The sequence below is a fragment of the Ceratosolen solmsi genome, unplaced genomic scaffold, assembly GCF_000503995.2.
Source record: "Ceratosolen solmsi marchali unplaced genomic scaffold, CerSol_1.0 scaffold35, whole genome shotgun sequence".
NCBI lineage: Eukaryota > Metazoa > Arthropoda > Insecta > Hymenoptera > Agaonidae > Ceratosolen > Ceratosolen solmsi.
In genome coordinates this window covers 7,931,369-7,952,236 of record NW_011948423.1, presented here as the reverse complement: position 1 = coordinate 7,952,236, position 20,868 = coordinate 7,931,369, and positions in this window count along the sequence as shown.

Genomic DNA, 20,868 nt, shown 5'->3' with positions numbered 1-20,868 from the left:
CATGCCCCCGTAGAAGATGATTCGGAAACAAAGTAATCGCTCGCCGAAGACATGACGGATAATACCGGATACTGGCGGGCTCCGTGAGTAGCCGAATGATAACGAGGTCGCGGAACGAAAGGTCAAATTGCCGGTTATGCCGAGCCGAGTGCGAACGGCGCAGGTGCGAGTGACCGAGAGCACCAAGTGTCGGCAGGCAATATCCGGTAATCTCCACAATTTCCACGGCTCCTTCCTTACGCACCGGCCCCGCATTCACGTGCACAATCGTAGATGCACGTCGATCGCGGAGGCAGGTCGCAGGTGGCCCGCCCTTCTTTCGAGATTATTGTCGCCGCTTATTGGGCGTTATTCGGGATCGGAAGCCCCTCGACGCGCGCGCACTCCTCCCGCACGACGCTTTTCCTACGGAGGCAACCTTCGGAATATTAAAATAATCGCGATCTCGATGCTCGGGACGGACTTTTAATAAATCCTACGGCCTTGAGGCTCGAGACGACAACAAGAAGGGCTACTGCTCCCAGATGTGACTGCAGCCCCTAATGAGCGAGCTATTTTTCACGAGTATTTTTATCCCGTTTATTGGCCACCCGCTTCACAAACTGTCGGCTGGATATTAATCATCCGGATTTCTTAGCTCTCGCGGCCTCTTGCTCCACCTCCTCGCTCCGATAATGACAATGAGGAGTAGATGCGAGGTACGGGGTTGGATGGGGGATCGCGAGGCGGCTGATACGCTCGGCTTTTACGCGCGTACGATGCAGGCCCTCGCTGAAGGCCGAATAGGGATTTAGCGAAGGAAAACGCGAGCGGAAAACTTTGCTCTCGCGACTTGGTGTGGTATCTCAGTCTCAGTTGCTCGGTTCCTCGGCACCGTTGTCCCTCTTTGAAAAATGTCGACCCGAGACGTGGGACCAACGACCGATCCGTCGCGAGGGACATTCTTTGATACATTGAGGACCTCGAATCTGTTGTTGAAACGGCCCATTCCTTCCAAAGCTCTCATTTCCTCAACACCTCACTCACTCACTCACTCACTCACTCACTCACTCTCTCTCTCTCTCTCTCTCTCTCTCTCTCTCTGGGGAATGGTAGGAAAATTGACTCGAGTTTTCCAATTGCATTGCTAAAAACTCCAATATTATCTGCAATTTTCAACGTAGCACAGACCACAATCTCAATTGCTATCACTCTTCTCTTTTTAAATCTTTTTGGCCGTGGTTCGTTCGAAAGATAAAATTAAACATTAGAAGCGCTTACTAATTATCTATTCGACAAACTCTCGTTTCACTCGTACTATTGCTTATCTTTTAAATTAAATGAGCTACTTAAATAGCGCGTCCATCAAATGTGATTTATAGTGCAACTTAAATACATGGATTCGAGATATAAAATATTTTAGCGTATTATTATATAAGATCCTTCAAGCTCTACGTTATATTCAAACGTCCTTTTATTTCAAAGTGTGTAAAAAAAACATTTATTAACTTTTTCTAACTAAATGGAGATACTTTAATAGCAGACGATGGAAAAGTGACAATTAATATTTATCGATTTTAAAGAATCTTTAAGTAAAAAATATATCTACGCTCGAATCTCGTAGCTTATTAATATAAATTCTAAATTCAGTTTATGAAATGCAACTGGAAATATCTCTTAAAAGTATAAAAATGTTTATGCAGACTTTTAATTATCTGTAAATGTAAATAATAATTTTAATGGATATTGTTCGTCATTAAATATTAAGATATTCGTTTTTGTTATTTCTTTAATGAATTTAAAATTCGTTAAACTGTAATTTATAATCTTTTTAAAAATAAATAAAAGTCCATTCATATTGATCGATAGAGTGATATCTTTTCATTAAAAATTGTAAATAATGTCAAATAAATAAATAATTGCTTAGATTATTTTCAATTTATTTGACTTTTTATTTAATCATAGAACTACATTTGTAATGTTTTCATTAGCATTATCATAATTCATTGTATACTTGTATATGTAATTTACATCCACCCTTTTCCTATTAAAAATACATTTATTGATTTGAAGTTAAAAACTGACAAAGACCATTCGACGAACATTTAATGAAATATTTTCCAAGATCTATACTGAGCATACGAATTACATTTATTAGTATTTACATAGAGCAGATGAATAGTCATTGACTTTAACATTTATGCAAATATTTTCATTTAATGGAGTATTTTGCCAATATAAAACCATCGTTTATTATTACCGCAATGCTCTACAAAATTTATTTCTTGATTAAATATTTTTAGTTCTCATTATGTCATGCACCTATAAAATTATAATATATAAAATTACAAATTAATTTAGGAGCTTTTTCAAATGAATACGTATCGTAAAAATATAGCTCAATAATAAATAATGGATAAATAAAAAATCATGTTAGAATTATTTTCTTATCTAATGTGAAAAAATTGAAAAGAAATTTATTGTTAATCAGAATAAAGAATACATCCAAATGCTTGTAGTCTATGAATAAATATTCATTTCCATTTATTGATAATAGAATATTTGTATTTGCATTTGGTGCAGAATTAATTTGCATCGATGCCACTGAGAATTTATAAATAGATATATCAATTATTTTATTGTTAATTTATTAATTTATTAATTTATCAATTAAGAAAAATTAACGTACACGCGATAGAAATTGTAGAAAATATTTAAGTTCTCAAACATTAAAATAATATCTCATATAATTATGTATTCAGATTACCATTAGTTTTATTTTTATTTAACGAAATATTCTTATATATTATAATTGTATCGTTTGTAAATTGTATATAATAGTTGTATTTTAATAGGAAAAGACGGATTGACTGTTACTTTATTGCTTAAAGTAAAGTAAAATTAATAATTTAGATTTTCTTTCAAATGTTTAACATGAAAAATATTTTATTATTAAAATTTTTAATTCGTAATGAATATTTAATCTAATCGCAGTGAATAATTACAACTACGATTATTTTATTTATTTATTTATTTATTTTTTTTTTTTTTTTTTTTTTTTTTTTTTTTTTTTTTTACCAACTATATCTACCACTCTATAAGTTAATTATTACTTATTTAATCTTTTTGTTCGCAAATAACGTTTTAACTTCACTTAAAAAGTGTATATAAAAATTTACGGTTTAAAAAATATTATATGCACACACACACCCACACCCGCACACCCACACACCCACACACCCACACACCCACACCCACCCACCCACCCACCCACACACACACACGTGAATAAAGTGTATCTCTAATATTTCTGTAATTAGTTTCTAAGCGATATTTATTATAAGTTAATCGTGTATTTTTATTAATAAGACGATCCAAGAAAAAACTAAAGTTCTTTATTCTCCAATTGTTAAACTTCAAGTAAACTTGTAAAATTTTTCATGCTTAAGGATGTACGAAGTAGTTTAAAAAATACTTATACCAAATAAAAAATTATTCAAGAGAAAAACCGAGTTATTATTATAATAATATAATCTTACAATATCTACTTGTTTTACTTTATAAACGATAATGTATTTTGAAGTATTGTACTAAAAAAAATATGATTAAAAATAAAGTTAAGAATTATATGTGTTATAAATATCTTTCAAATTTATTCTTATTAATTATTTATTTCCTTCTATTTATATTGTATTATTCATTAATATGTTTTATTTTAGTTATAATAGTTATAATTACTTCTATTGTCCCATCTGAAAAGTAAACTTTCTGAAAATAAGATAACGAGCGATAATGTTAAAATATATTTTCACATTATATTTAAAAATAATTTAAAGTATTTCAATCAATTGTTAATAAATTGCTAAAGATACTAATCGAAAAGTTTAGGAAAGCTTAATCTATATAACTACTAAATAAATGTAAACTATGACTTTGTAAAAAATTGCCTTTGTGCAGTACTTCTGAAGTTGGTTTAAGGGCGCATGCTGATATATTCATTAGAGTTAGGTAGATAGTTCACTCGTGTTATATTAAAGTTATACAATTACAAGAGAAATGGAATTCATAAAACAACAATTATTAAATGAAATATGATATATAGAATGGTTTTATATTTGATTATTATATTTGTATTAAAATATTCTTATTTTATGAATGAATTTTGGTTCAATATTAATGCCGATATGAAATTTTACTTGCCATAGAATATTTGTTTTACTAATGTAAAGTAACAATAGCGAAATAAGATATAAAATTCTTTCCCGTAATACAGTGAAAATTATTATTGAATTACGACTAGCTAATAATTATGCGATGTCGAGATTAACTTCAACATACACTTAAAAATATGTTAAAAGTATGTTATCATTGATTAGAATTTAAATAAATACTACATTACATATTTTGAATTATATGTATATTAAATATTAATATAAAGACAAATCTAATACACCAATTTTATATTATTTATTAAATCAACTTGCTTTGAAATGCTATTGCAGTGTTTTGAAGTATAAAACTTGAAGTATAAAAACTATAAATATCGATTATCCGGTTTGTCAATTTATATTATTAAATGTGCCACTAGTAATGTAATATATGCAGACAAATAATAAATTTAATACTTACATTTATTACTTTATGATACGAACGATACAATTTTCAACCAATTATAGGTACTTTGCTATTAATAGATCAATAATATTGCGATATTCATAATTTTTCAATGATCACAGTGACTAATTGTAATGTCAGAACTATAATGGAGCAGATAAAATCAAATATGTTATGAATAGTAAATTTCTTACTTTATAAGACAGTTATTCGTCTTTCTTCCTTTTTGTCGTTCACTATTATTATAAAAATTATCGAGCTTATGTTAATTATATTTGGATCCGATTGATAAATTTATTAGGAAGACACTAATGAGTTATGAGTGAAAAAAGCTGAGAACTCGTTCACGCTATCACAAAAATTTTGCCACCGTGCTTTGGGTCATTTCTAAAAATTAAATAGTAGATTATTGCGATAGAAATGTTCTTGTATGGTATTTATACCGCATCCCAAATTTTGTAAAATAACAAGTGAATTTATAAACTTTAAAATTTGTATTTGAGGTACGAAACAATGAAGTTTAAAACTTTAAAATTATTTTTTACAAATTTTCATTGTTTGTTTTTGTTTTTAATCATAAACGTCTTAGAAAACTTTTGCTTAAATTAGTTTAATCTAATACGATCTCTTTGATATCACGTAAAATCAATATACATTTAAAGATTACATTTAAACACAATAATTACTCTTTGTTCACGGAAAAAATATTAAAAAATTATTATCTGTTTTTAGAATATTTTTGTCAATAATTTCTTTTGGTCTTTAAATGATACTCAAACATTTCTATTCATAAAGTATTTATGGATTACAGTTATGAAGCTAATAGTCGGCGAAAAAAGCTATTATCTTGTAATATATAATATATAATATATACATTAAATGTTTGCGTAAAGTGGTTTCAAAATAAAAAGATTTTAACGTGAAAAGAAATTTTGTAGTACTATCTTTTAAATATTTACAATTTTATTTATATTGTAAGGAAATCCTAAAACGATAATATAGAATTAAGCTTCATTCGAGTGAAATGTATAACATAATTTGCGCGGATAAATACTAATAGAATGCCATATTTACCAACTTCAATGAATCGCAATGCGAACCGAATTTGCAGAAATATTGATAATTCATAGACGTTTACGTTAATGCAAATATTTAATTTTCTTAAAGTTCTGATTAAAAATTAATTTGAATAAAAATTATGAATTTTATGTTATTTTCAAGAATTACAAATTGCCTTATAATTTATTATCACTAAACTATTTCAGTTAATGATGAAATGTTTAGTAGCATCTAATACGTATACATTAAGATATTTAATAGCTTGAAATCTCATTTTATTCATTCGTATTGCATTGTTTATATTTAGTAAGAAAATGCGTCAAATGTATTCATATTACCTTTTGTTATTATATTATAAGGGCTTCCGTTTAATAAAATATTTCATAGCATAACTTTGAGCTTGAAGATATTATAATAAATTATGTAGTTATCGCTCCTTGGTAAGAAATTTTATTAATGATTTGGTTAATTATTTAAATTTTTCTGAAAACGATATATACACACGACGTAATGAATAAGTTTAACCTACAGATGTTTTATATATATGAAAGATTTTTTTTTTCTATGTAATCATTTATAATCTATCTCAATTTATTCAAAAGAATAATAAAGATAAATAAAAACAGCAATTCATCCCGCAATTATTACAATTGTTATATTATAAATACCTCCATAGCGAATATATAATATTATAATTAAGAATATCGCAAATTAAATAATTTTAAATTAAATAGTTTTTTACTGTACCGACCATATCAACATTAATATAAAAATTTCAAAACCTCATAATGTTAGTGTATAAAAATTGAGCCCCACATATAAATTTGTTATAATGTTCGTAAAAAAAACGACGATATAATTTAAATATATAGATATTGATTTAGCAACGAATATAAGACAAATAGAAAATTGCTCGGATTCATATCAAAAGCAACGAGTATTTCCTATATCAGATCTTCTACAAGGCCGAAGAAAAATTGCAAGTTTTACGTCGCATCGATTTAGTACACCTCATCTGTTTCTATAACTTCTTGAGTGATAAAAATATTAAAAGTTATTTTATTCAATTCAGAGAGGGAATTTCTTTTACACTTGGTTCAATTATATTCAGAGATTTTTTTCCTCCTGCTAGATAAAAAGTTAACTTTTTCCCATCTATAAATCAAAATCAACTGAAATTACACACTACAATATATTCGAGTATTAAGTGCCCACGCACACACGCGCGCACACACGCACACACACGCGTATATATATATATATATATATATATATATATATATATATATATATATATATATATATATATATATATATATATATATATATATATATATATATATATATATATATATATATATATATATATATATATATATATATATATATATATATATATATATATATATATATATATCAGAAAGCGAAATATGTTATTCGATAACAGAATATGAATGTTCGCTTGTATAACGGCTCCTTACATTTAATGTTTATTCAAATTCATGGATAATATGGAGTAAAGGCGGATTATGCACGTAATTTGCATTTATATGCTTTTCACTTAAATCTTGGACACTAAAATAGATTAAATTTTGGATTTTCTGTATAATTTCTGAAAAGTATAATTTTTATATTATAAGCGACTATTGGATGAATATTTGAATGTTCATAATCGGCAAGTTGCATTGGCATTGGTTGCATAGCGTTGCGCACATATATATTAGCTCGACAAATTTAAGATAAAATTACTTTTATATTAGCAATAAATAAGAGATGATATTATATGAGAATAAAAGAGGCGACAAGATACTTGGTTACTTTCTGAAAGGCGGGTATCGGATTTCATAGGCATTATTTTATGATGAGGAAGAGAGAGAAAGAGTCGGAATAGTGCCCTTTTGAATTTAAGACGAGTGCATTCGGAAAGGTGAAAAGTGTTAGGATGCCGAATCATGTAAGAATATTTGGTGTCGAAGTAAGAGCAAAGTTCCGCAAGATTAATCATAAATCGCGAGTCACCGCAGTATGAGAGACTCGTCATCTCGACTAGCCACGGAAGAATGCCTCTGGAGCTCCTATTACTCCGGGTTTCGGGCAACGAATAGTTTCCCTGGATAGACTGAGAGCCAGCGAGGGTTTGAGGGTTTAAGGGTTTGAGGGTTTGTGGGGAGGAGGAGGAGGAGGGGGGCGGGCTGGTGGAGGTGGGATGGGGCGGGGGGGGGGGGGGGGGGGGGGGGGGGGGGGGGGGGGTGAAGGCCCTATCTGTGGGAGTGCATCGCGAGGGCAAAACTGCAATGGCACGCGATATACGAGTCCGACTCTGGAGGAGGGGTGGGGCTGGTCGCGGCAGCAGAGCGAGGCAGTAAATGCAATGACAGAGCGCGTCAAAGAATTATAATGGTGCGGCTGGTTCGGGCGACTTTATGGGCAGTATCGCGCCCGGTGCGCGAAAGGGGTGTCGGGTGATTCTATTGAATGCGGCGGTGTGTGCGGGCGGGAAAGGGGTCGAGGACCAGCGGAGGGATGAGTGTGCGGTGGGCCGTGAGGGGGAGGTGCGCGCGCGTGTGTTTGTGTGCCGAGGGCGGTGGTGGGCGAGGGAGTCCGCGGCCGAGCGAGCGCGCGAGTAACGACCAATTAGATAACAAAACGTCAAACAGTAAAACCCGTCATGTTTATACCGATGGGGATAAAGCGAGCCGGGAGCCCGGGAGCGCATCCATTCCCAAAGCGACTCCAAGCTATTCGTTATGCGTTATACGCCCATATAATGTGCTCCAACGGCTCCGCCACCTTTCACAATCATCTCCCATTCCCTTTACACTGATTCTTAAGAATAACAATATTATATAGCGTAGAGAGCGTCAATAGCCGGATAGCCTCGAAAGTAGCGCTTAAATCTTCGGCTACGTTACGGCTTACGTGGGAGGAAGCATAAAGGAGTGAGAGGAGCGCGAGCGAGAGGGCAGAGAGTGTGTTACGCGGACAAATAGGAGAGCGAAGGGAAGACTGGAGGGAATGCTGGAGAAGAACGCGATATCGTAAAGTAAGTTTGTGGCGTGGATGGCCAGCCTGCTCGGCTCCTAATGGACAATAACGACGATCTACTGCCTTTCTACGTTCAGCACCACCATCACCTCAACCCCGCCACCCCCGGCCACCACCGCTACCACCGCCACCGTCAGCACCACCACAATTACCACCATCGGCTCCAACGCCCTTTACTATCCGCCAAAACGAGCGTCTTTTCCTCTATCTTCTTTACTGGCACTTCCCGAACTCTCGCCCACCTCCCGTGATAATAATTTTATCAAAGCGCACTTTATACTTTACTTAACCGACAGTCCTCCATGCATCGCTTTGTTTGCCCTTTCTCATCAAGTGCTCGGCGTCGCTATTTATCTAATTAGTTAAACGAGCAATCGCATACTTTTATTTGAAGCAGCACGATCGGTGAGGACGGTGATGGCGATCAAAATTTCCCTCTCGCGTCCTATATGAAACACTCGTGACTATTCTCTCGTATCTATTTATAATAAGGGAATATTATCGGTACAGATAAAACATTCGCCTATAATAATGTTATTGTAAAAACGATTGCACATGATACTGTAGGTCAATAGCACAACTGGAAATACTGTATTCTTAGCCAACTTAAGCAAACAGTAGCATATGTTAGCCCCGATGTAGTAAAGTGGAATTGTCACTAACGCCGATTATAGTTCTAATTCCGTTCTTCATTGCATATGCGTGTTGTTAGTATGTGCGATAAAAAACGTTCGAATAAGCATAAAAACTATATAAGCTATAACGAAGTTACTATATTAGGTTTGAGTATATTTATGCTTAAATAGCAACGATTCTTTTCAAATATTACTTGACAATACCAACAAGCCACAAATTGCAGATGATTAATTAATTTTTTTTTTTCCTATTTCTTTCTTTCTTTTTTACTTTCTGCAACACTAATATAATAATAAAATTAACTGTTTATACTATAATATTTTTGTAAAATAATATATAATTATGACATTGAAATACATATACATAATGAATATATGAATAAGTACAAAATATTCTTAATAAATACATATAAAGAATCATATTATTGTCATTTAAAATCGCATCCTTTTATAAATATTGATAGACTAAATGAATATTTATTTCTCGTACAAAAAGGTAGGAAAAGAAATTTATTACGCAACAAGGCTTCTACTCGCACTGAGTATAAGCAAAAAATGAAACAACTCATTCGCTCCCAATAATGCAAATATTAATAATTTTTTTTTTTTTTTTTTTTTTTTTTTTTTTTTTTTTTTTTTTTTAAAGCTGACGTGGAATAAAATCTTATTGCTTTATCCCCATAGTAATTTGGATAAAGAGAACGAGCATAAAAAGCTTCTTTAAGCTTAAAATAATACAGCTCATCATAGGATAACGATATTTCTCATTTAATCTCATTGTTTCACATGTCCCACTCATCTCCTTATTATCCATATTCCAGTTTTTCTATGGATTAAAATATAAATAAATATGTAAAATAGTATATCTAGAATGTGTAGATTTAATGATCTTTAGTGTTGAAATTAAGAAAAGTAATTTATAATAATGGAGAGATAGTAATGATATTATAGAGTTTAGAATATAATGTCAAAATTGATATAATGTTTCATTATAATATTCTAGTATCGATTCTCTAACTGAATTATTTCTGAATGAAATTAATTTGATAGATCTACGGGCAAATACGGCGGAGTATACTATTGAAATGTTTCGATAATCATGCAGCGCCATTCTCGATATATTAATTGAAAATGTTTTCATCCCATTAACTTGCTATGCAATGCACAACGATAAAAATATTAATATTGTAAACAGGCGCGTATGACATTGTTGAAAAGACAATGTATAATCGTAATGTAACAAGCCTAATGTAATTAAAATTGCTTATTGACACTTCACTAGATAGCCTAAACTTCAGGTTTAAATGGCCTAAGTAATAATGACAATATTTCGTACATTTTATAGTATACAAATATTCTATATATCTGTAAATTATGATAATAAAAAGTTATTTTTATTGTAAATGTGTGTATGTATGATGAAATGACGATTAAGATAGAATTTAATATTTAGTTGCAATTACTACTATATTGTGTATAATACTCTAAAATCTTCGAAATATTTCATATAAATAAGAAAAGCATATTTCATTGCTTTCTAAAATATACTTGTGCAATAATTTCATTGACTTTTCTGTAATATGGATAAAATGCTTGGGAATAAAATTGCCGAGCATGACGATGAGATCTATTCGTTTCGCGGATCCACGATTCCGCGAGCCAAAGAGTACGTAAGTATGATACGCGTTTTCATAAAGCCAAGTTAACTCGGCTGATTTCCAGCTGTATATAACGAAAATGCTGAGCCAGCAACGATAAAAAGCATAGCCGAACTCTAGACTGTAGAAAGCAGCAATCCTAACCAGACGGAATCTGTCCAAAATTACTTTGCGCGTCGTCGGTTTCACGAAAATCTAAAAAAGATCTTTTGGCGATCCGCTCGATTGCACCACTTTGTCATCATAACCGAGATACTTAAGAAACGGACACTGTTAGTTTGGCCACAAAAGATGGAAGGTGATCGCGAGTAGCGACGCATTTCGTCGAATCAACTGACCAAGAAGGAAGATAGAAAGGAGTCGATCGACGATAATTTATGTAGCCACAACTGGACCAAGCCGACGACGTCAGGAAGAAAAGTGCGCGCGTAATACGAACTCACCCATCTTCTCACTTTCGTGCGCTCTGCGTTAATATTTCATAAAAACGTTACGCCTTCGTAATAGCAATAACAATAATAATAATAATAATAATAATAATAATAATAACAACAACGACGACGACGACATGGCTCGATCATTATTTTCCATTTCGCGCGATTCTCGCACATTCCGACGAATGACTCTCTATTGATTCAAGCATTGGCGCCATCATTCGGACCCTCGTACATGGCAGTCCACAAAACAGACTGTTTCAGGGTAACTAAACATTTGCCCCAATTAAACAATTTCTTTACCACGTTTGCAATAAAAGAATAGAAGAGCAATTTTTACCGCATTATGACTTATGGGGAATGTGCGATGATGGAGATGTTTTTGTAATTCAATTTCATTGTACTCCTATTAACGCGTAAGCACTTGTCATCACGTGGCTGAATTGTCAAATCTTAAAATATTGACTGTCCATTTGGAATATCTAATTAACTAAAAAATATTACGCAATGATACAATCTAATAAGAATAATGATTATACAAGTATAGGTTATAGTCAAAAGTACGATACCATAGGTTCTGTAACAGCAAGCAGTAGCAACAGTAGCAACAACAATCGCAGCAACAACGACAGCAGCAACAACGACAACAATAACAACAACAATAACGACAATAATTAGATTAAATTGATTGGAATGTGCCTCGATACGGGAAGTAGGCGAAGAGGCCGTTTAGGAGCAACGTAGCAGGTATTGCGAATTTTTTTTAGAAAATTACGAAACGCTCTTGGCGAGAAATTTGATTTTGAAGCGCGTGGCCAGCAGCAGTGATATAAAAAACAGCAAAGAGGGGCTAAAAGGAACAGACAGATCGGGATTAGAGAGCTCGCGGCAATATTTTACGCGTGGGATCGGCGACGCACATCGACGTTTGATATTCGCTGGCGCCGCGGCAGCAGCCTGGCTCGAGATTTACGAGGCAGATATGTGATCACAAAATGGCCGACACTAAATCAAATACGGTGCATCGGAAAACATCCGACATTATTATTGGGACTTTTATTGGATCGGGTAGGGCAATAAAGTAAAACGAGCGAGCGCGCCTCGCGTAATTTTGCGCCACCGCGCCATGCCGTCCCCAACCCATCCAAACCTTATTCCATGATACTTTTGCATCCATCCTCCTTGCCTTCCTTCCTTCCTCCCCTCCCTCTTCCTCCGCCACCCCCCTGTCCCCTTCCCCCTGCCCCTCCGCCATCCCCGTTCCCCCTACCAATCGCCAACCATACTACCCCATTCACCTCATGCCCATCCGCCGATTCCCCTTTCCCCCGCTCGCATCAAGTCTTCTCCATCTATTTTTTAATGATCACGGGACTTTCAATTTCTCCTATACGACACTCGGATATTATTCGAATTTCCCTATATTTTTCTGCAAAATATTGCCCTCCAATGATTCCGCTTTCGCTCCATCGATTAAACGACGAATCTTTCTCATGCATTTCAATACGAATAGCCCTCTATTGATCGAAATAAGCCCGCTATTATCTTTTAAAGTCGTCTTATCTTTTAAAAATTTAAATTCGTCGATTATTGACCTAATATATGTATATATATATATATATATATATATATATATATATATATAGCGGGAACATTACTGCGTAACATTATACGCACTTCTTCATATTGAAGCGAAGAAAAAATCCTAGTTGCTAGACTTTCTAATACGAGGATATATATTATTAATACTTCCAATCTTACCGCTAGAGAAATAAAAAGTAAAAAAAAAAAAAATAAATAAAAGAAACAGATCGAGAACGAGATAAAGGAAAAACAAGACTGTTTAAGAAAAAATTAGGCGATGAGAGTAGCGTAATAGATGTTCTCTCCTGTACATCCTTTAGTGGAACACATTTTTGAGTTCTTTATAGGGAATAAAAAGCCGGGGGTAAAGGAGGAAAGAAACAAGCTGGATGTTTTTTCCATAAACAGGGAAGCACTCGAGGCGAGCGACTGTTGTCTCACCAAACAGAAAAAAGTCTGGGAAGCAGGGGATACAAGTTTTGCCGCTGCTACTGTCTCTCGCGCCCATGTATTACATGTCACCCTGTTATTCCAACTTCAAATAATAAAATAACTGATCAACATTAAGTGGCTCCCGCTTATTATGAAAATGGGGCCTGACCGCTCGGTATTTCGATCGAGCCCCGACGTCATTATTTCACCGACTTATCAGTTTTTTATATACTCGACGACGACAACGACGAGGAGGACCGATGCTTAACCGATGCCTAAAGCTCCATTCATTATAATTATAATCTATCGTTATAAAGTTGCAATTGTTTTCGGTATTTTCAATAATCATATTCGAAAAATAATCATATCGAATGTATTTCATTTCATATTTTATTGTTATTTTCTACGGCCGTTACGCGCTCGCATTGGTTGGTCGGCATTCAAACCATACATCACAGTGTAAATAAATTATGTAATGTTGACAATTATATCGACAATCATATACTTTATAAATTATAAAATACGAATATTAATGAAAAGACTTCTTCGACGAAATAGGTGAGTTCTTCATTTTCTTATTCATTTTCTTCTTCTTTAATTTAATGTACGCATTTATGGGCATTAGTCATTATAAAAATGATTGTAAAAGTATTTTATCGTTTGTTGAAATATTTTTTAGCAATTGACGGATAATGGTGAATCCTCAATTATTACTTTCCAATGAACCATATGAATGAATCATACCTCTTTCATATTTTCAAGTGGAGAAAAAGGTTAATATTGTTTATGGACTTAGGAGAGTAAATACATCATCCACGAAATTGAAATATATCATCCAACTAAAGTCAAAGAAGCTAATATTGCTTTTGAAATCTCGTATTTGAATTTAGAATAGTTTGAAAATATTTTTTTATGATTTTTTCATTTAATTTTTTTTTAAAAAATATTGATACTAGTTCCTTGGTGAACAATTAAATACTTCATTCCTTCTGTTTATTCGCCATAATTTTATTCATTTTAAGATATAACCGACGTAGCAGTCTTTCCGAATGAGCGCGATGCTTCAATATTATTTAAATTATTTAAGCCCTCCAAGCCACTTACACAATCGTTTATATTATTATAGGAATAGCATTCTAGTTAAGATAATTGTATAATCTGAATATAAAATTGCTTATCAATTTCTCTCTATCGGAAGCTTCAAAATCCATTATACAATAATGCCATTATAATCATCTACATTGGACAAGTATTGTAAATTCATAAACAGATTGATTTAGTTGCGAATAATTGTAAAGACAATAACTTGTCAAACTGGCTATATGAATTTTTACCAATGAAGTATATGCAGCAGTGGCATAAAACAATTTTATTGCGGACAATCATTTTTCAAGTGCTAAGATATTTTTGTCAATGGCGTATAGTCGAACAGTTATACAGCACTTAATCTTTTCTTGTGTATCGTGTTTCAATAATTTTTTCTCCATGCTCCGAACTGAAATAAAGTCCGTCATAAAAGTAAAGGTAAAATGTGAATATACATAAGTTAATGATCAATTTATCTTTCATAATCATAAAACAAGGCGATTGGCTTTAAAATAAGAAGAATTTCTACCACTCTCTCCCTATGTAAATATAAGCATCGAATAAATATTCATAACATCGTAGGAACTGAATGAACGTTCGTAAGAAGTCATTAAAAAATAACTTGGAGCATTTAATTACCGTCGCGCAATCATCAACGGGAAACGACAAGTTTGACTCACGAGCGATTGGCCAAATTTCCAAAAGTATGCGCGATCGCGGCCACCAAACGGGCTTATTTACCTTTTAACTTTTTACCTTTCATTTTAGCGAGGAAAGCAGGGTGATGGACAAAGCAGCAGACCACGAGGACCGAGTCCCGTTTGCCGAATGAATGGGCACAAGTGCGCAAGTGCATGTTCCTTGTACGGCGCATGTATGGGTAATGTGTGCGTTGGACGAGACTATAGATCATAGGCTGCTCCCCCCCGCGCTGACTTGTTATTAAATTAATCCTTCGTTTAGCCAAATTGATGCATCGATATCACAGAGCAGCCATAACTCACGACACACCCTCGACTCTCTATATATATCTCTCTCTCTCTCTCTCTCTCTCTCTCTCTCACACGCACGCACGCGCACACGCACACACGCACGCACTCACGCACGCACACACACTCGCTTCACGCGATGACTATTTTCTATAATACTGTATGTAGCGAGCAAGCAAACGCGCGCCCACATACGCACCGATTCATTTTGCTTTGTGGGGGCGAAAACGGAGAAGAGAAAGGGTCCTGCCACTTTGAGCGATTCTTGTATCTTTTACACATGTACAAATATATACCGGATTACGGCAAAGCTCGTTCCTTCTAACTCCCTCTCTCTTTTTCCTTGCGCTTATCGACTTCATTTCATCCCACTGCGGATTCTTTGCCTCCTTTTTCTTCTAAGTCAACGGGAACGAAACTTTTTCCAAATATGTTTCTTCACTTATTATTGAATTCCACTATTCTCAATCGTTCTGCTCTTAACCGATAAATTACGCATTATGAGTATTAACCAATTTTTATCGCCAATAATTTTTTTAAATCATTACGCTTTTTAACGCGAATCTTCATCGAACAAGGCGATTTACTATAATTACTTTGTTTTCTTCATTAGCCGTTTACTTTATAATTATCAGTGTTAGATTGAAAACAAAAGGTATAAATAAAAATTATATATGCTGTGTGAAAAAAACATATTTAAATTTTTTCATTTCTATTTTCTTTTTCCTTTCCTTTTCCTTTCCTTTTCCTTTCCATTTCCTTTCTTTACGTCATATAAATCATGAATTCATTGGTATTTATCGATTGGTTCTCTCAACACAATATAAAAATTTCAGTGGTGAAGTATTTAAATGATATTGCTATTTAATAATACGTACTTGTAGTCATTTATCAGTCATTTATATTATCGTGATTAATATTAAACGTTTGTTAACATTTTTTAACGTATACATTTTTTTTTTAATAACATTTTATGTGAGCTGTTGTTATACATTAAGTCTCATAATGGTAGGTGAATTCAAATTTAAAATACAATAAATTACTAAGTTTCTAATATATAAATTAGAGGTGAAATGCTATATATATAGGGAGAGTGAGAGAGGAGAGAGAGAGAGAGAGAGAGAGAGAGATTTTCTTATAAAATTAAGAAGCGTACTATGTATTTAAGATTGATTTGATAAATTCAATGATATTTCAATTTATAAAATGAAAAAAAGATATATATATATATATATATATAGACATTCAAATTAGTGTATAAGAGCCACAAAAAGGTAATTTTATAAATATAAAAAGCCTTGTTACACTGAATATAATATTCTAATATAACATGAGAAAGTGTTTACAAGAAAATAATTGTGATATATGAAATTTATTATTTTACTTTATACATTGTGTCTGCATTCGTTAAAATTTATTTCCAAATAAAATTCAAATTTGAATTCAAAAAAGAAAGAAGGAGATAAAAAGGGTCAGTAAGGACTTTTCGTAATAGACGTGAAAGTTCGTAAGAAATAATTTCAGTATTTTAAATGCAGTGCTTAAAAATTATGAATAATATCTTAGAATACAAATTGTTCTGTTTTCTTAGATCAAAATATGTCAAGAGATGCCCGAATTCGAAGCGTGAGATACATCAATAACAGAAGCGATGTTAATGATGATACATTTCGGTATGTTTGGTTGCATTACTCGGCACATTTAGCGTTTCCGTTAACGACTATATTGTTGCGAGATAAAAGCGTAAAAGATAAAAGCCAGGACTATTTATATCCAGTGCGCAATCTTATTATGTGAATGTGACTCTGCTGAAGCGTTCTAAACTCGTGAGGCAATACATGGCCGGAAGATTATGGAGCACAACTAGACAAATGGTTGAGCTCGTCGGTTGTTGGATGAAGTGGCGAAGGTGGGGCGGGCGGGCGAGGGGGACGGGAAGGGGCCGGTAGTGCGGTGATCGGCGGGGGAGGGGGTGTGACGGCTGGGAGAGAAGAAGGACCCGAGAAGAGCCAGTGGACTTTCTGCTTCGAGTTGTATTACTTGACAAAGTATCCATTGACCGCCTCAGTGTTGATGTCGCTAACGACCGATGCTCGGACATTTGTCTACAAAAAACAATATCTATTCATCAACTCGCGATGCTCTATCTTCGCTTATTTTGCCCGTCCGTTCTCGGCTTTCTTAATCCTATTGGCGGCGAATTAATTGAATCCTAAATAAGTAATGTCGAACAAAGCCAAAAACAAGAATATCTTTGCAGAGGGTTGGAATGCCAGGTGGTCGTTATACTCGTGGTTAGCAAGAACGGAGGAAAGAAGAAAGTCCAGGACGAAGGAGAAAAGGAAATAGATGTAGGGTGGAAGGGAGGGAGTAAAGGAGTGAAGGCAGTGAGGAAGGAAGGAAGGAAGGAAGGAAGGAAGGAAGGAAGGAAGTGCGGGAGGGAGGAAAGGAAATGGGCGAGGGAGCAGGGTGAAAGGGTGAAAGGGCTGAATGGAAGAAAGGATGGCGGAAGGAGCGAAGGGTGAGTGGTATATACGGAGGGAAGAAAGCGAGGAAGAAAAGGACTAATGGAGTGAAGCGTTGGTTGGGAGGGGGTGGCGGCGTTGCAGAAGCCGCCGCCGGGTCGAGAGTCGCTCAACTCTCGGCCGCGCCCGCAGCCGCGTCGACCCATAATATAACGTACAAAGTAATTAAGGACATCAGGCGACACGCGGAGAGAGAAAAGCGAGATAGAGCGAGGGACGGAGGTACTCTCCGTCTCGCTCGAACCAGGTTTCGAGAATGCGACATTTACATAGTAATTAAATCGAGCTAGCAAGTGGGACCGTTGGGGGAGATACAGGCGCACGAGCCATTACAGACGCATTAGATTGCGGTAAGCACTTGTTTATGGCAGGACCGTCGCTCTCCCGCTTACCCCTAGTCGTCCACTCATCCTCCCATCCTCCCCCAACCACCCCCCGTTACGGAACATGTAGCCTTTTCTATTTCTATACCTTGGGCTAGTAGTCGTGTGCTTCGTCCATCTTGCGCGCGACCTTTCGTTGGCTCGATTTTTCTCATTATTCCCTGATGCCATTATCTACGGGATACGCGTACGTTATCTCTGGATAGAATTTTTCCTTTTTTGCAAATTTGTATATTAATAAGCTCATTTAGATTTTATGAGGAGAGAGCAAACTCCCCTTACGAACCTCCTTATCCTCCTCGTATCTTTTGTCGCGATTGTTCCCTTTTCTTTTATTCATTTTTGTCGAAGAGGACTTGGCCGGGCTCGACCGGGAAAGCTCGCGAAAGCTCTTGATGACTTTTTAAAAAGTGCCCGGAGAATTCGTCGTCGATCGACTTTTCCCGCGTCAACCGATGCCTAGGAAAGCCAGTCGGGCACGTACCAACTTTTTGATTTTTCTTGACAAACGCGAGAATTATTACTCGACTTGCTCGACGAATTTTTCAAACTTACAAAGCCTCCCATCTATTCGTACGATTTTTCCTTCTTTAACTTACAAAGTATCGAAAGGTAATAACACGAGAAAAATTGAGAGGAAGGGAGAATAAAAAGCACCTAATAAGCCTTTTAAAACTTTGGTAAATTTCCAATTCATACCGGGCTATTATTTACTATTTTATTAATGTATCACATGCTCAAAAATAAATTACAATAAAATCCAATTTGAGCTCGTGCCGTTATAGTAACGTAATGCGTTTATGCTAAGGATCCTGTGCCGAAAATAATCCTTTGAGGGCAGAATTCGAAATACAAGATACTCCATATATTATCTATATTTTTATTTTTTAATTAGTAATTTTAATAAATTTTAGCTTGGTTGATTTTAAACTGATAAATATATCTGTACTTTATTTATAATTGATGTTTCTACGATAGAATAGAAGTAACTCGTGATGATGTAATACAGTGGCATGAAGAGAAACCAAACGCTTATGCATTTGCATACTTATGAAATAAAAATAACAGAATTGTCAATTATTAATTTTAAGATGTAAGAAAGTACGGTTGTTTGTTCGTTGATTGTACAGGATCTGTTTTTATTATTATTAATTTCTGCTGTAATTTAACAACAAAAAAGAGCAAATGAAAAAACTTGGATCATTCGAGAAGAGGAGAATTGCAGCCTTGGCTGCATTCTTACGATTAATCTGCAATAATTTGGCTTTAATTCTCTCTCTCTCTCTCTCTCTCTCTCTCTCTCTGTTTCTCTCCCTCTCTTTGTTAACTCTCGTTGACTTGAATCTCGATACAATTACACAGAAAGCATCGGTCTTACTCCCTCGACTCTTTGGCGCGCGACACGCGAAATCCCGGCATTTACTTTGAATACCACATTGACTGACTTATCTAATCTAATTTAAATGCGCGGAGGGGCTTTGGTATGTCCTAGCCACCCCTATACCGTAGCCTCAGCCCTCGGGTCTTGCCTTAGTCGCCTCGACATGCACATGCGCAGGCGTCATAGCCGCACTCGAAAGCGAGCTTTCGGAGCCTATTTTTTACAATCGGCTTAGCGTCGACAAGCCACGCGGATCGTCCACGCCTCTCGAGATTCTTCGAGTACGGGGGCAGCAGAGGAGGCACCAGCTCGAAGCAATGGGAGTTAAATTTGTCTAAATTTAAAAGTCACCTTCGAGCATTACTTAAGCTTTGAGCGGAGCGCAAATAGGATCGATGTTGCGTGAATAAGTCGCTTGTAGCGAGGTCTTGTTTATCAGGGAAATTAGATACGATCGGTTGACGATTTGTAGGTCGGGTCGGGTCGGGTCGGGTCGGGTCGGGTCGGGTCGGGTCGGGTCGGGATGGCTCGGCCTGAGCTGGGCCAGCTAGGACCGGTGAAAAGACCTGGAATGGTCGAATAAGGGTTCGCGAAGACACTTATTTTCGTCCCGAAGCCAGGGAGGGAAACCGCTGTGTAACGCGGTAAATTGAGTGCTGAATCCAGGATTAGAAACGGTTCTACGCCTAAAGGAGAAATTAGCGTGGGGAGGGTGAGAATCTTGCTTGCTCATCGAGCTGCTCGAGATCATTGCCAATCCGTGAGATCGAAGCTTTGAACGGGAATTTAGTTAGAAATTTTAACTACTCGCCCTGTGGATGCGCAAGCTCAGCTTCTAACGAGCTCCACCTTCCGACTAAGCGAAAATATGCTTTTCTGCGCATACAGATCACTGTGGGAGGGGATGCGGTCCCGTAGACTAATTTTTTTTCTTCTCGTTTCTTTGTTTTGCTATCAGTGTCGTTGGCTTTGGCCTCGAGTTTCTCGAATCCATTCGCTATAATTGTAGGATTACCAAGATAATTGAATTGCCCGCGGGAAGGCCGTCGCCTCCGTTTCGCCAA